Genomic DNA, 15,530 nt, shown 5'->3' with positions numbered 1-15,530 from the left:
CTCTTTCTGTTTTTTAAGCAAGTCTTTGAGAGATCTGTGCGCTCTTTCAATGATTCCTTGCCCCTGAGGGTTATAGGGGATGCCATGTTTTAATTGGACATCCATGTTGTCACAAAATTTTTGGAAGGATTTACTAGTGTAGGCAGGCCCGTTATCCGTCTTTAACGTCTTTGGCTTACCCCAAGCTGCCCATGCAGCAAGGCAGTGTGCAATGACGTGGGAGACTCTTTCTCCTGGTTCAGCAGAGGCAAATAAAACTTGGGAGCATGTGTCCACCGACACATGTAAGTACTTGATCTTACCATACTCTGAATGATGAGTGACATCCATCTGCCAAGTATCCCCTGGGGTGAGACCCCTAGGGTTGATCCCAACCGAGGGGACTGCTCTCTGCTCTGCACAATTGTTGCAGGCTCGGACAATATCTCGAGCAGCTGCACGTGGTATGCTGAACCGCTTAGCTAGGGTACCTGCATTGATGTGAAACTTGGCATGGAATTCTCGGGCTTGTTGATACGGTACCAGCGTCGGAAAGATGTGCAGCTGTCGAGTGGCTACATCTGCGCTATGGTTCCCCTGGGCCATAGGGCCAGGCAAACCTGTGTGGGCTCTAATATGGGTTATGTAAAAAGGGTGTTGCCTGGTCCATATAACCTCCTGTAGTTTGGCAAAGAACGTCCTTACTGTAGAGGAATGTTTAACAATGCCCACCGTTTCTAAAATTTGTACAGAGTTCACAACATAAGCAGAATCCGAGACGACATTTAAGGGCTCGGAAAGGCTTTCCAGGACTGCAATGATAACCTGCAGTTCTACCCATTGAGGCTTTTGTGGTTGGAAGAGCACTGTTTTAGGAGTGTCCCCCTCCACACAATACGCCCCTGTTCCAGAGCTGGAGCCGTCCGTGTATACGGTGGGGGCGCCTGCTAGTGGCCTAGGAGAGGTTACTTTGGGAAAAATCACTGGGTGCCGGGTGACAAACTGCAAGAGAGGAGCCTTAGGGAACTGATTGTTAATGGGACCAAGAAATGTACACCGGAGAATGGCCCATTGATCTATGCATCCGGTGAGTATCTCAAGCTGCTGGGAAGAATAAGGCACCCTGAGATTTTTGGGCTGCTGACCGAAATGCTGCACAGCCCTTTTAATGCATTCTAGGGCCAAGTCTGCAACCGCTGTAGGATAGTGCTCTAGGACTTTTTTGGGGGAAACTCCAGGGTGGACCCAGAGCAGCGGCCCCCGCTGCCACAGTACCGCAGTGGGCTGTAATTCTGTCGGCAGCACGCAGGCTTCAAAAGGCTCATCAGGGTCTATTCTCTTCAATGCAGCGCCACTGAGCGCCTGTTCCACCTGGCATAGTGCTCGCCTTGCCTCTGGAGTGAAGCTTCGAGGTGAGTTTATATTAGAATCCCCCTTCAACAGGTCGAACAAAGGTGTTAGTTTGACATTGGGTATTTTTAGGTATGGACGGATCCAATTGATATCCCCCATGAGTTTTTTGTAGATCATTGAGAGTGTGTATATTGTCTAGCCTGAGAGACACCTTTTGGGGGGAAACATGAGTGGGTGCGACTTTCGCCCCCAGGAAAGTGGTAATGTCAGTCATTTGGATTTTTTCAGGGGCAATCTCTAGGTTAGCTTCTCTAAGACTAAGGACTAAATGTGACAAAACTGTTTTAAGAAGATCTGTGTCTCTATGGGCTAAGAGAATGTCATCCATATAATGGATGATTTTCACTTGAGGGAACTGCTGCCGAGTGCTAGCTAGCTTCGCAGCGACATACAGCTGGCACATGGTAGGACTATTAGCCATGCCTTGGGGCAGGACTGTCCATTCAAAGCGTTGACAGGGCTCCTCTTGATTACTAGAGGGCACAGTAAAGGCAAACTTAGGGGTGTCTTCAGGGTGGAGCGGAATAGAAAAGAAGCAATCTTTCAGATCTATGATGAAAATCGACCAGTGCTCCGGTAATGCCGAGAGGAGGGGCAGTCCCATCTGAACGGGCCCTAAAGGCTCCATGCAATCGTTAATAGCTCTTAGATCATGTAGCAGTCTCCATTTACCAGATTTCTTTTTTATTACGAATATAGGGGTGTTCCACGGTGACGTGGAAGGGGCGATATGGCCCTTTTCTAGTTGTTCTGATACTAGGGCGTGCAATGCTGCAAGTTTTTCCTGTGGCAAGGGCCACTGAGGCACCCACACCGGAGCCTCGGTTTTCCATTTTAGTTTTATAGGTGTGGGTGGGAATCTCTCCTCAGTGGCCCCTATGAAAAACCCAAGCCTCGTCTGTCAGACTTGGGGGCAGCTTGTATAGGCTCCGCACGTCCGTGCAGTGAAGCTCCTAAACCCTTGCCGGGGGTATACCCCATTTCTTTTAGCAGTCGCTTAGAGGTTGGGGAGTAGCCGCTAATTAAAGTAACGTCCATTTGGGTCAGAATGTCTCTTCCCCACAAAGACACAGGCAGGGCTAATACATAAGGCTGGAAACTGCCTTGGTGTCCTTCTTCATCGGCCCAATGAAGGGCAGCTGCACTGAGCATGGGCGCTGAAATTTGGCCTATTCCTCTAATGGGCTCTTCCGCCCTGCTCGTTGGCCAGGTGGGGGGCCATTCTTGTTGTCTTATGATAGACCGATCGGCCCCTGTATCGAGCAGGCCCAAGAAAGATCTGCCTTGCACCTTAATGGTTAGCATAGGTCGAGACTCCAGGGACATATGGAGTCCCTCAAAAATCGCTCCACTGGATCCGAACCCTTTTTCCCCTCTCTGTCTGATTCTGCTTGGAAAGACTGCATGTAAGCTGGGTAAGAGCAGGAGCTGCGCCAGCTTATCACCTTCTGCAATGACTAAGGTGCCCCGCTGAGATTGAACCATAACTTGGGCACGGCCTGTGAAATCTGAATCTACAAGTCCTGGTATAACTGTTAATCCTTTCAGGGCCGTGGATGCTCTTCCCAATATGAGCCCTACAGTACCAGCCGGTAAGGGCCCCTTGAAGGAGGTCCCTACTAACTGGACACCCATGGAGGGGGTTAGTACGAGTCTGGAGGTGGCACAGAGGTCCAGTCCTGCTGAGCCGGGGGACGCACGAATTTGATCGGATCCTGTGTTGTCGAATGGCATGCAAGGGGGTCCGTCGAAAGGGCGGACCCCCTCTTCCCGTTTTTTGGAATCTGCTCGGGGCGGCCAGAGAGGCGTCTACCCTGCACATCGAAAACCGATTTACAGTCTTCTGCGCGGTGGGGGCCTTTGTGGCAACGGCCACACGGCCTGGTTGCTGCACCTGGTTCGCCAAACCGTTGAGTGGCAGGGGGTTGACGTCTATTGGGACAATCTCTCTTAAAGTGCCCTGATTGGCCACAGCCATAGCACCCGTTAGACTTTGCCCCTAAGGTTCTCGGGCTTTTTGTAGCCACCTGTAGGGAGCTGGCTAGCATGGCAGCTAGACCTGCATTAGTTAAAGGGCTGCCAGCATCTCTACAGAGCCTGACCCACTCTGTCAAATTTTTTGCTCTGTTTTGTGCCAGGATAACTTTGCACTCCTTGTTGCACTGCTCAAAAATCATTTGCTTAACCACAGTCTCTGCTACTCCTGGATCTGAGAAGATTCTCTCAGCTGCGGTTTGCATCCTGGCTACAAAATCCGCAAATGGTTCTGTGGGGCCTTGGTGTATATTGCTGAGTGAGGCCTGAGCCTCTCCCTCACCTGTTAGCTTTTTCCAGGCACCCACAAAACAGCGGAAGATCTGGGCATAGACCTCTTGTGGGAAACCCGTTTGGTTCTGGGCATGGGCGCCTCTCCCCAACAGCATGTCAGCATTCCACCCGCCACGTCTCCCCGCCGCATTCCTTGCGGCCTGCTCTTCAGCTAACTCCTCAAACCATGCTTTCCAATCTATGAATCGGCCTGACGGCAAGCAAGCACGGGCTAGCTGAAAAATATCTGCGGGTGTATGATTTAGAGCAGAGAGGTTCTCGATCATGTTCAAGGTATAAGGGGCATTGGGGCCATACTGATGGACGGCCTGCCTCAATTCCCTCAATAGTTTGTAATCATATGATTCGTGCCGATTGCCACCTTGGGGATTGATAATAACCGGGTACATTTCTGAGACTGGCTGCGGCTCAAGTGGCTGGTAGCCACCCAGCATGCCAAAAGGTCTAAATGTTGTGAAAGGGTTCCATCTCCAGAAATGTCTCCCACCACTACCTAATGGCAAAGGGTCCTGAGGGCCTGTATACTCGGGCGGGGGGTACGGCAAAGGTTGCCCCTCCCCTGACCGACCCATCGGGGTTTCCGGGTCTGGCAGCAAAGGATAATTACATTTACTGGGCATGGCCACTAGAGGGAGCTCTCGGCAAGGTCCTTTGGTGGGACCGCCCAAGGCGTCAGTTGGGAGCTGGGGTGTCCCTGGGGGTGCAGCGGTAGACATTGGCGGGGCGGAAGGCCGCACGGGTGTGGCGGGAGGCTCCTCCCACTCAATTAGCGGGGATGCTTCCGCCTTCTCGTCAGTATCGCTATCTGACTCTGAGTCAGAGTCACTGGACTCCGGCGGTTTGCCCTTACAGGAGCCGTCCGCTGACGAAACTGACTGGGTTTCTTGGAGCGCGCACCGTGCTTCTTGCAAGACAGAGGACGGGCTTAGGCCGGTAGCCGATTCTAGTTCAAGGACCGCACGGACGGTCTCCCATATGGGTACTAGAATCGGGTCCATACACACGCCCGTCTGGCGCGCTCGGTCTATGTCGCGACCGAGCTTCATCCAAGAGGGTAGGCTAAGGCTGCCGGTGCAGGCAAACCAAGGGGCAAAAGTATCAACATCATCAAGAAAACGCTGAAGGGAGCTTTTCCTGACCGAGATACCCCGTTGTTTCAAAAGGTTCTTTAAGGGAGCTAAGAGAGGTGAACTTCCGGACTGCCCCATGATTGCAGTCGGCACTATACTTCAGTCACTCGGAGAGCTCTTCCGAGTCCCCCGGGGTCACCTGAAAACCCACGGGCCCTAACTATCATGTAATAAGACGCACTCACCTTCTCGCGTTGATCAGGCACGGGAAGTCCGCCGTAAGCTCGACGCGCAGCGCTGCTCTCCTCACAGAGGGACCGTCGAGAGCGAGGCAGGAGGAGGAGCTTCCCCGTACGGGCCACCACTTGTCCGGCGCTGCCCTGCTCGGTCCCCGGTTCCCGGCCGGCGAGGGGAAACAGGGAAGGAGAGAGAGAGATGCAGACTGCGCGAACTAACCTGGTCATGAATCACGACTCGAACCACACGGCAGTTGTGAAAGCAAGCCCTTTACTACAGCTAGATGAACATTCTGTGTTACTGGTTCCCACACGGGGCACGGCGCCTCGTGGGAGAGCAGCCTCGATGTGGCCGTCAGGCACGGCTCCTTGTGGGCTGTCTCACCCTACCCCGTCCGGGTAAGACCTTTTATACACAATTAACAACCAATAAGCTTCTAGGCTAGTATCGCGTATACAGGATTTCGATTGGTAGGAGCGGGTGGCGGATACATGCGTCACTATGCGGAAACAGGATGCAGGCGCCATCTTGGCTCACTCGATGGGCGGGGGTAACTCTAGAGCAGGCTGCAGCGCATACGCTAGGCCCGATTCGGGAGGCGGCTTTCCACACATAAGAATAACCTCCAGAATGACCTCTCAACTCTATTTGAGATCTCTCAGTCACTGAAACTTTACTTTGTTTAATTTCCCTTCCTCCTTTTGGTCAAAGGCAGCTTTCTCAATCCCATGATGCCAGGGCCAAGCTCATCCTCAGGAGTCATGTCCCATGTTGCCAGGGAAATTTACACCCCTGGGAGTCATGTCCCACGTAGTGGGGAAGGGCAGTGAGTTTACCAGCAGAGTTGACTTAGAGAGGCCACATCTGCGCAACAGAAGAGGTTCTCTGGGGTGACTCTTAAGCACAATTTTAAGTAGGCTTAGCTTCTTCTTTGCAGTAACAAACTTCATAAGGGCAAGCCCTGAGATCAAGGGTTTGGCCTTCTAAATTGGTGGTACCGAATGCTTGTGAAAATATCATTAATTCCCCAGGTGGGGAAATGTAGTATTTCCACGTTTTCCCCCAATCCCCAAAGGGGGCTTTGCAAATGCGTTTTTATTCTCTGCCTAAATTACTCGGGGATATATTGAACTTCACACTAACCTGTACAAACCAACCAGATTTCATTCCCTATTCAACATTCCATGTAATTATGTTGTTTGAATAAACTGACCATACAAGTTAAATAATGTAGTGTGTTACAAAAAATATAGATTTTTGCCCCTAATAAATATCTCTTCCTTTGGTCTCATACAGAAGTTGAAGTTTTAAAAACACCATCAATATAATCCCTTACCCTTTAGTCTGATTTACCTTAGTTCTAACGAAGTACATTTCATTCATGTCTCTAATCGAAGTCTGATCTCTTATTTCAGACTTTATAACATTTGCTGTATGGGGTAATGCTGACATTCATACCTGCCAGACTCTGGCTCTGAGTCTCAGGTGTCACACAGATACTCAAAGTTCCAGGGACTGATCAGCATCTTAGAATTTAGAAATAGCCCTCACAACTCAGGAATAGATGTAACTGCTGTAAGAGCTTACAATCTAGGAACATTTACATTAAGTCTTCACCTGATAACCTATGCTTTCAGACTCAATTCTCAGAGTTTGTAAGTTATAGTTAGTACATATTAATGAGGCATTATAATGTTTTTCTTTTCATTTCTGGTTTATTTCACTCAACAAACTGTCCTCAATGTCAATTCACCTCACAACTTCACTCTTTCTTGTAGCAGCTCAATATTCCTTTGTATATATACACAATTCACCTTTCCGTTCCCTGAGGCCACCTCCAACCACTGCAAATCGTGAATACTGACACCATAAACCCCACTGTGCAAATGTCCATTGATGTCCCTCTTTTCAATTCTTCCAAATATGTACCCATAACAGGGTTGAAGAACCATATGACAACCCCATAGTTAGCTTCTTGTGGAACCACCACACTGCCCTCCAGATGGGCTGCACCATTCTACTTCTGCACCAACAGTGATTAGGTACATCTCTTTCTCCATATTTTCTCCAGCACTTGTATCCCTCTGTTTATTTTTTATTTTTATATTTTGTATTATATTTTATATTTTTATTATATTATTTTTATTGCTTAGACAGTTTTATGCACTCACTATGATGATTAGGTTCATGCGTCAACTTGGCTGGGTGATGGTGCCCAGGAGTCTGGTCAAACACGCATTGGCCTAACCGTTACTGTAAGGACATTTGTGGCTGGTTGGTAAACCAGAAGGCTGGTTTATTAAATCATCAGTCAGTTGACTGCACCTGTGACTGATTATGTCAACGAAGGGCATGTCTTTCACAATGAGAGAATGCAATCAGCTGGATTTAATTCAATCAGTTGAAGACTTTTAAGGGAGAAAGAGAGAGGACCTTCAGTTCTTCTTTGGCTAACCAGCATCTCCTGAGGAGTTCATCAAACACCTTAATCGGAGTTGCCAGTTTGCTGCCTGCCCTATGGAATTTGGGCTCGTGCATCCCCACAGTTGCATGAGACACTTTTGTAAAATCTTATATTTACAGATATCTCTTGTTGGTTCTGTTTCCCTAGAAAACCCTAACTAATACATACACCATATATTTCATCCTTAGTAAACAATCATTGGTTCCCTGTATAATCACATAGTTATGTATTCACTGCCACTATCTATATAAGGACATTTCCATTTCTTCCACAAAGAAAGAGGAAAAGGCAAAAAAAAAGAAAAAAGAAAAAGAAAAAAAAATGACAAGTAAAAAGCAACAAAAGAAAAAATAAAATTAAAATAAAATACAATAAAAAAGTCAGACAAAAACACCAATGCCAAGAATCCCATACCCCTCCCTTATATCCCCCTTTTAGAGACATTCAGCTTTGATATAGTGCCTTTGTTAAAATTAATGGAAGCACATTACAGTGTTACTGTTAACTATAGACTCTAGTTTGCATTGATTGTATTTTTCCCCAATACCACCTCATTTTTAACACCTTGCAAAGTTGACATTCATTTGTTCTCCTGCATGTAAATACATTTTGTACATTTAATCACAATCATTGACCACTCTAGTTTTCACTAAATTATGCAACCCAGTCTTTATCTTCTATCATTCCTTCTGGTGTCCTACATACCCCTAACCTTCCTCTTTCAATTGTACACTCAGAAAAGTCTATCCACCTACCTCTTTCCCAAACTTCTTTGTCACCAATTTCCAATCAGGTTCCTTCTAAGTCCCTGACCATCCAGCCAAACCATTAGCAACAGCCTGTGAATCAGTATACAAATGCACCTCTAGACAGTTCTCCTTCCAAGCAAAATGAACAACCAGGTGCACTGCTTGAAGCTCCACACACTGGGAGGATTTCCCCTCACCACTGTCCTTCAGGGACATCACAGAAATGGGCTGTAATGCTGCAGCTGTCCACTTTCTGGTGGTGCCTGCATATCATGCAGAACCATCTGTAAACCAGGCCTGAGTTTTCTCTTCTTCAGTCAACTGATTGTAAGGAATTCCTCAAGAGGCCATAGCTATGGACTACGAAAGAGAAGGTAATGTGGCAGGATGAGGGGCCATGGGCATTTGGGCCACTTCCTCATGTAACTTACTTGTGCCTTCAGGACCCGCTCAAGCCCTATCTCATATATACCATTTCCATTTTGTTATGGAGTGCTGCTGTGCACACCCAACTTTATGCCTTGGCAGGTTGGACAACACCCACCTCATGATAGGTAACTCAGGTCTCATGGTAACTTGGTGGCCCATGGTTAAGTGTTCTGTCTCTACTAAGGCCCCAAAGCAGAACAAAAGCTGTTTCTAAAAAGGAGAGTAGTTACCTGCAGAGGATGGTAAAGCTTTATTCCAAAATCCTAAGGGCATGCATTGTGATTTGCCTATAGCATCCTGCCAAAGGCTCCAAACAGCATCTCTATTTGCCACTGACACTTCTAGCACTATTGGATAAGCTGGATCATATAGTCGAGTGGCAGAGCAGCTTGCACAGCATCCTAGACCTGTCGCAGAGTCTCCTCTTGTTCCAGTCCCCACTTAAAATGAGAAGCTTTTCTGGTCACTTGGTAAATGGGCCGGAGTAGCACACCCAAATGAGGAATATGTTGTCTCCAAAATCCAAAAAGGCCGACTAGACTTTGTGCCTCTTTTTCAGTCACAGGAGGGGCCAGATGCAACAGCTTACCCTTCACCTCAAAAGGGATATCTCAACATGCCCCACACCAATGGACACCTAGAAATTTTACTGAGGTGGAAGGCCCTTGTAATTTTATTGGATTTATCTCCCATTCTCTGACACCCAAATGCCTTACAAAAAATCTACAGTAGTTGCTACTTCTTGCTCTCTAGGTCCAATCAACATGATACCATCAATATACTGGACCAGTGTCATCTCTTGGGGGAGGGAGAAATGATCAAGACCCCTGAGGACAAAATTATGACGTAAGACTGGAGAGTTGATATACCCCTGAGGTAGGAGAGTAAAGATATGCTGCTGACCTTGCCAGCTGAATGCAAACTGTTTCTGGTGGTCCTTACTAATAGCTATTGAGAAAAAAGCATTTGCCAGATCAATAGCTGCATGCCAGGGACCAGGGGATGTATTGATTTTGCTCAAGCAGTGATACCACATCTGGAACAGCAGCTGCAATTGGAGTCACCATTTGGTTAAGCTTATGGTAATCCACTATCATCCTCCAGGTCCCATCTGTTTTCTGCACAGGCCAAATAGGAGAGTTGAATGGGTATGTGGTGGGAATAGTCCTTTTGAGTGGCATTAATCTCTGCAATCCCTCCAGGAACCCAGTATTGCTTCTGATTTACTATTTTGCTTGGCTAGGGAAGTTCTAGTGGTTTCCACTTGGCCTTTCCTACCATAATAGCCCCCACTCCATGAGTCAAGAAACCAATGTGAGGATTCTGCCAGTTGCTGAGTATGTCTATTCCAGTTATGTATTCCGGCACTGGGGAAATAACCACAGAACGGGTCCAGGGACCCACTGGACCCACTGTGAGATGGACCTGAGTTAAAACTCCATCAATTACCTGACATCCATAAGCCCCAACTCTGACTGGTGGACCAGAATGACATTTTGGGTCTCCTGGAATTAATGTCACTTCTGAGCCCATGTCTAATAATTCTCAAAATATCTGATCATTTCCTTTTTCCCCAATGCACAGTTACCCTGGTAAAAGGCATAGGTAACCTTGGGGAAGGCTGGGATGAAGATTAACAGTATAAATTTTGGGCAGTGTAACAGGGTCTTTCCCCAAGGGTACCCAGCCTTCCCCTCATTAACAGGCTCTGGGTGTGTAGACTGTCGCAAGTCTGGGAATTGATTAAGGGGCCGTGACTCTCTGCTTTTGTAATTCAAGTTAGACTTTTGTTCACTTGACCTAGAATTCTTCTGCTTATACAGCTCAAGCTAGAATTTAGTAGGCTTCCCATCTACTTTACTTCTAGGTACTCCATGACTGACTAGTTAATGCCATGAGTCTCTGCGAGTCAGATGATTTTCACCATTGCTTTGAGCCTGTTTTCCATTATGGTAGCCATGCCCACCTTCTCTCTGGCAATTAACTGCTGCCACGTGGCTTCTGCCAACTTGGCTCAGGATCTGATTATCCCCATTGTGTTTAAGGATCCCAGCTAAGTGATAGCAGTTCCCACAGTATTATCTGACCTACAGAGAATTGTGACTACACAGCTCTTCAAGGATGACGGAGCTACTCTCACAAATTTATTCCTCATAGTCCTGGTAAAAGGTCTGTCCTCTGGACTTTCCAGGGGTGTGTGAGCAGGTCTTCCATGATAAATCCACTGTACCTTTTGAAGTGTTTTTATCAAAAATGGATGTTGGATTTTGTCAAATGTTTTTTCAGCATCTATTGAGATGATCGTTTGATTTTTCCCTTTTGAATTTTTAATGTGTTGTAATACATTGATTGATTTTCTTATGTTGAACCATCCTTGCATGCCTGGAATGAACCCTACTTGGTCATGGTGTATGACTTTTTTAATGTGTCTTTGGATTCGATTTGCAAGTATTTTCTTGAGAATTTTTGCATCTATATTCATTAGAGAGATTGGCCGGTAGTTTTCCTTTTTTGTAGCATCTTTGCCTGGTTGTGGTATTAGATTGATGTTAGCTTCATAAAATGAGTTAGGTAGTGTTCCATTTTCTTCAATGTTTTGAAAGATTTTGAGTAAGATTGGTGTCAGTTCTTTCTGGAAAGTTTGGTAGAATTCCCCTGTGAAGCCATCTGGCCCTGGGCATTTATTTGTGGGAAGATTTTTGATGACTGATTGGATTTCTTTGCTTGTGATGGGTTGATTGAGGTCTTCTATCTCTTCTCTGGTCAGTCTAGGTTGTTCATATGTATCCAGGAAATTATCTATTTCCTCTACATTATCCAGTTTGTTGCCATACAGTTGCTCATAGTATCCTCTTATAATTTTTTCAATTTCTTCAGGATCTGCAGTTATGTCACCTTTTTCATTCATTATTTTGTTTATATGGGTCTTCTCTCTTTTTGATTTTGTCAGTCTAGCTAGGGGCTTGTCAATCCTGTTGATCTTCTCAAAGAACGAACTTTTGGTGATATTTATCCTCTCTATTGTTTTTTTGTTCTCTATGTCATTTATTTCTGCTTTAATCCTTGTTATTTCTTCTACTTGGTTTAGGATTGGTTTGCTGTTCATTTTCTAGCTTCTTCAGTTGATCCATTAGTTCTTTGATTTTGGCTCTTTCTTCCTTTTTAATATATGTGTTTAGTGCTATAAATTTCCCCCTCAGTACTGCTTTTCCTGCGTCCCATAGGTTTTGGTATGTTGTGTTCTCATTTTCATTCGTCTCTATATATTTAGCAATTTCTCTTGCTATTTCTTCTTTAACCCACTGATTGTTTAGGAGTGTGTTGTTTAACCTCCAGGTATTTGTGAATTTTCTAAGTCTCTGATGGTTATTGACTTCTAATTGTATTCCATTGTGGTCAGAGAATGTGCTTTGAATAATTTCAATCTTTTTAAATTTATTGAGGCTTGTTTTATGTCCCAGCATGTGATCTATTCTGGAGAAAGTTCCGTGAGCACTAGAAAAGTATGTGTATCCTGGTGATTTGGGATGCAATGTTCTGTATATGTCTGTTAAATCTAATTCATTTATCAGATTGTTTAGGTTTTCAATTTCCTTATTGGTCTTCTGGCTGGTTGATCTATCTATAGGAGAGAGTGATGTGTTGAAATCCCCCACAATTATTGTGGAAACATCAATTGCTTCCTTTAGTTTTACCAGTGTTTCTCTCATGTATTTTGTGGCACCTTGATTGGGTGCATAGACATTTATGACTGTTACTTCTTCTTGTTGAATTGCACCTTTTATTAGTATGCAGTGACCTTCTTTGTCTCTCAAAACATCCCTGCATTTAAAGTCTATTTTATCTGAGAATAATATTGCTACACCTGCTTTCTTTTGGCTGTAGCTTGCATGAAATATTTTTTTCCATCCTTTCACTTTCAATTTCTTTGTGTCCCTGTGTCTAAGATGAGTCTCTTGTATGCAACATATTGATGGCTCATTTTTTTTGATCCATTCTGCGAATCTATATCTTTTAATTGAGGAATTTAATCCATTTACATTCAACGTTATAACCGTGAAGGCATTTCTTGAATCAGCCATCTTATCCTTTGGTTTATGTTTGTCATATATATTTTTCCCCTCTCTCTATTAATATCCTTTATTGTACCCATACCAAATCTCTTTAGTACTGAACCTTTCTCCAAGTCTCTCTGTCATTTCTTTCTCTGTCTGTAGGGCTCCCTTTAGTATCTCCAGTAGGGCAGGTCTCTTGTTAGCAAATTCTCTCAGCATTTGTTTGTCTGTGAAAAATTTAAGCTCTCCCTCCAATTTGAAGGAGAGCTTTGCTGGATAAAGTATTCTTGGTTGGTAATTTTTCTCACTCAGAATTTTAAATATACCGTGCCACTGCCTTCTCACCCCCATGGTGGGTGCTGAGTAGTCACTACTTAGTCTTATGCTGTTTCCTTTGTATGTGGTGAATTGCTTTTCTCTTGCTGCTTTCAGAACTTGCTCCTTCTCTTCTGTGTTTGACAGTGTGATCAGAATATGTCTCGGAGTGGGTTTATTTGGACTTATTCTATTTGGAGTTTGCTGGGCATTTATGATTTGTGTATTTATGTTGTTTAGAAGATTTGGGAAGTTTTCCCCAACAATTTCTTTGAATACTCTTCCTAGACCTTTACCCTTTTCTTCCCCTTCTGGAACACCAATGAGTCTTATATTTGGACGTTTCATATTATCTATCATATCCCTGAGGTCCGTTTCGATTTTTTCAATTTTTTTGCCCATTCTTTCTTTTATGCTTTCTTTTTCCATTCTGTCATCTTCCAGGTCACTGACTCATTGTTCAACTTCCTCTAGTCTTGTACTATGAGTGTCCAGAATCTTTTTAATTTGGTCAACAGTTTCTTTAATTTCCATAAGATCATCTATTTTTTTATTTAGTCTTGCAATGTCTTCTTTATGCTCTTCTAGGGTCTTCTTGATATCCTTTGTATCCCGTACTATGGTCTCATTGTTCATTTTTAGTTCTTTGAGTAGCTGCTCTAGGTGCTGTGTCTCTTCTGGTCTTTTGATTTGGGTGCTTGGGCTTGGGTTATCCATATCGTCTGTTTTTTTCGTATGCTTTATAATTTTCTGTTGTTTTTGGCCTCTTGGCATTTGCTTAACTTGGTAGAGTTCTTTTAGGATTTGTAGACCAATTGAAGTCCTTATCTCTAATTTATCAGATCTACAGCTTCATGGAGTACACTTTCTCTAACTAACCAGCAGGTGGCGTCCACGAGCCACCTGTTCTCCACAAGCCAGTTCTCCCCTGCTTTGCCTTTGTGGTGAGTGGGGGAGTGAGTCTTGTGGGGTCCAATTGGTGTACCAAGCTTGCGTGTGTAGTTTGTATACACTACATATGGGGCATGTTTCTGGGTGGTCAGGGAGGGGGGTGGCTCTAACAATCAAATCTCCCTGGTGATCCTGAAGTTTTAAAGCTGCTGCAATAGTCTAATCCTTCAGTTCAGTCCTGCCACAGTTTGTCTCTGTCACTGACCCACAAGTCCTTGGTATTGGCGTATGGCTCCTGATACTTGCGAGTGGGTCCCTCTTCCAGGCCGTGCACCCCCTGGTCCTCTGTTGAGGGATGACTGTGCTATGTCACAGGTGAGTGCCATCCCCCCAGTGCGGTTCTGGGCTGTTGGGCTGTGTAGGGAGGCTCCCAGTCTGCTGAAATGATGGCTGAATGGGGCTTTGTTAATTTACACTGCTCCACGTTCCCAACTCTGGGACAATCAGCTGAGGTTGCAGGGAAGGCTAATGTCCATGCCCAGTTTTGTGGTGTGTGCTTGTTATTTGAAGCACTTTCGTCACACTGGGTTGTCTGGGGCAGCTCTGGGCTATGGGGCTGGCGATGGGCAGAAGTGTTTCCTGTCCACTAGGATGGTGGCTGTGAGTGGACACCCCCCTTTTCTTGGGAAGTTGTGGTGTTTAGTGAATTTTCTCAGCCACTGGATTATTGCCTTTTGTCTTAGAGCTCTCTTAGTTCTGCTCTTGTCTTGACCTGCCCAAATTGCAAGTCTTTGAGGCTTTCTGTATTGTGCTTCTTAGAGTAATTGTTTTAGAAAAAGAAAAAAGGATTAAAAAAAAAAAAAGGGCCCTCCTCACAGATCTAATGGGTTATTGAAATGCTAAGAGATAAAGCAATTAGGGCCATTGAGGAAAGGTCCACAGGGCAGAGAGATCAGCTTTTCTTTGGGATTTGCATATGAGCCTCAGGGCCTGAGCTCTGCCCTTCCCCTTTCTATGTTCACCAGAACTCCAAAAATCCTCTGCTTTTATTTTGGAGTTTTTTGTGCTGTTTTTTTCTATGCCTGTCTCCTCTCTGCTGGGCTGGCTGCTGTCAGATTCTCTATTCTCTGGTGTCTGGTCTCAGTCTATCTGTGGTTGGAGTCTGGATCAGTAGAATGAGTTTCCGATAAGGGCTGCCACTGAAGTTCTCCCTTCTCCTTCCCAGAGCTGACAGCCCCTCCTCCCATGAGACTGAGCCTGGCAGGGAGGGGTGCGGGTCCCCTGGCCACAAAAACTTACAGATTTCACTGATCTCAGCAGTTCCACGTTTTCATGAGTGTTGTATGAAGTATGCCCAAAGTCAGATTGCTCTGTGGTGTCCAGTCCATGCAGTTCCTGGCTTTCTACCTACTTTCCTGGAGGAGTAACTAAAACATACAGCTCACCAGTCCGCCATCTTGCCCCACCTCTATCGATAAATCCACTGTAACATTCCAATCTCTCTAAGCCTTTGAACCCCTTCCTCTACATTATACCAGGGTAGTTCTGGCATTTTGACCTCAGGTATTGCCTTTTGATCCATGTTTCAGCCAACCACCCA

Source organism: Choloepus didactylus, chromosome 1 (assembly GCF_015220235.1).
Source record: "Choloepus didactylus isolate mChoDid1 chromosome 1, mChoDid1.pri, whole genome shotgun sequence".
Lineage (NCBI taxonomy): Eukaryota > Metazoa > Chordata > Mammalia > Pilosa > Megalonychidae > Choloepus > Choloepus didactylus.
Note: the sequence above shows the minus strand (reverse complement) of the source record.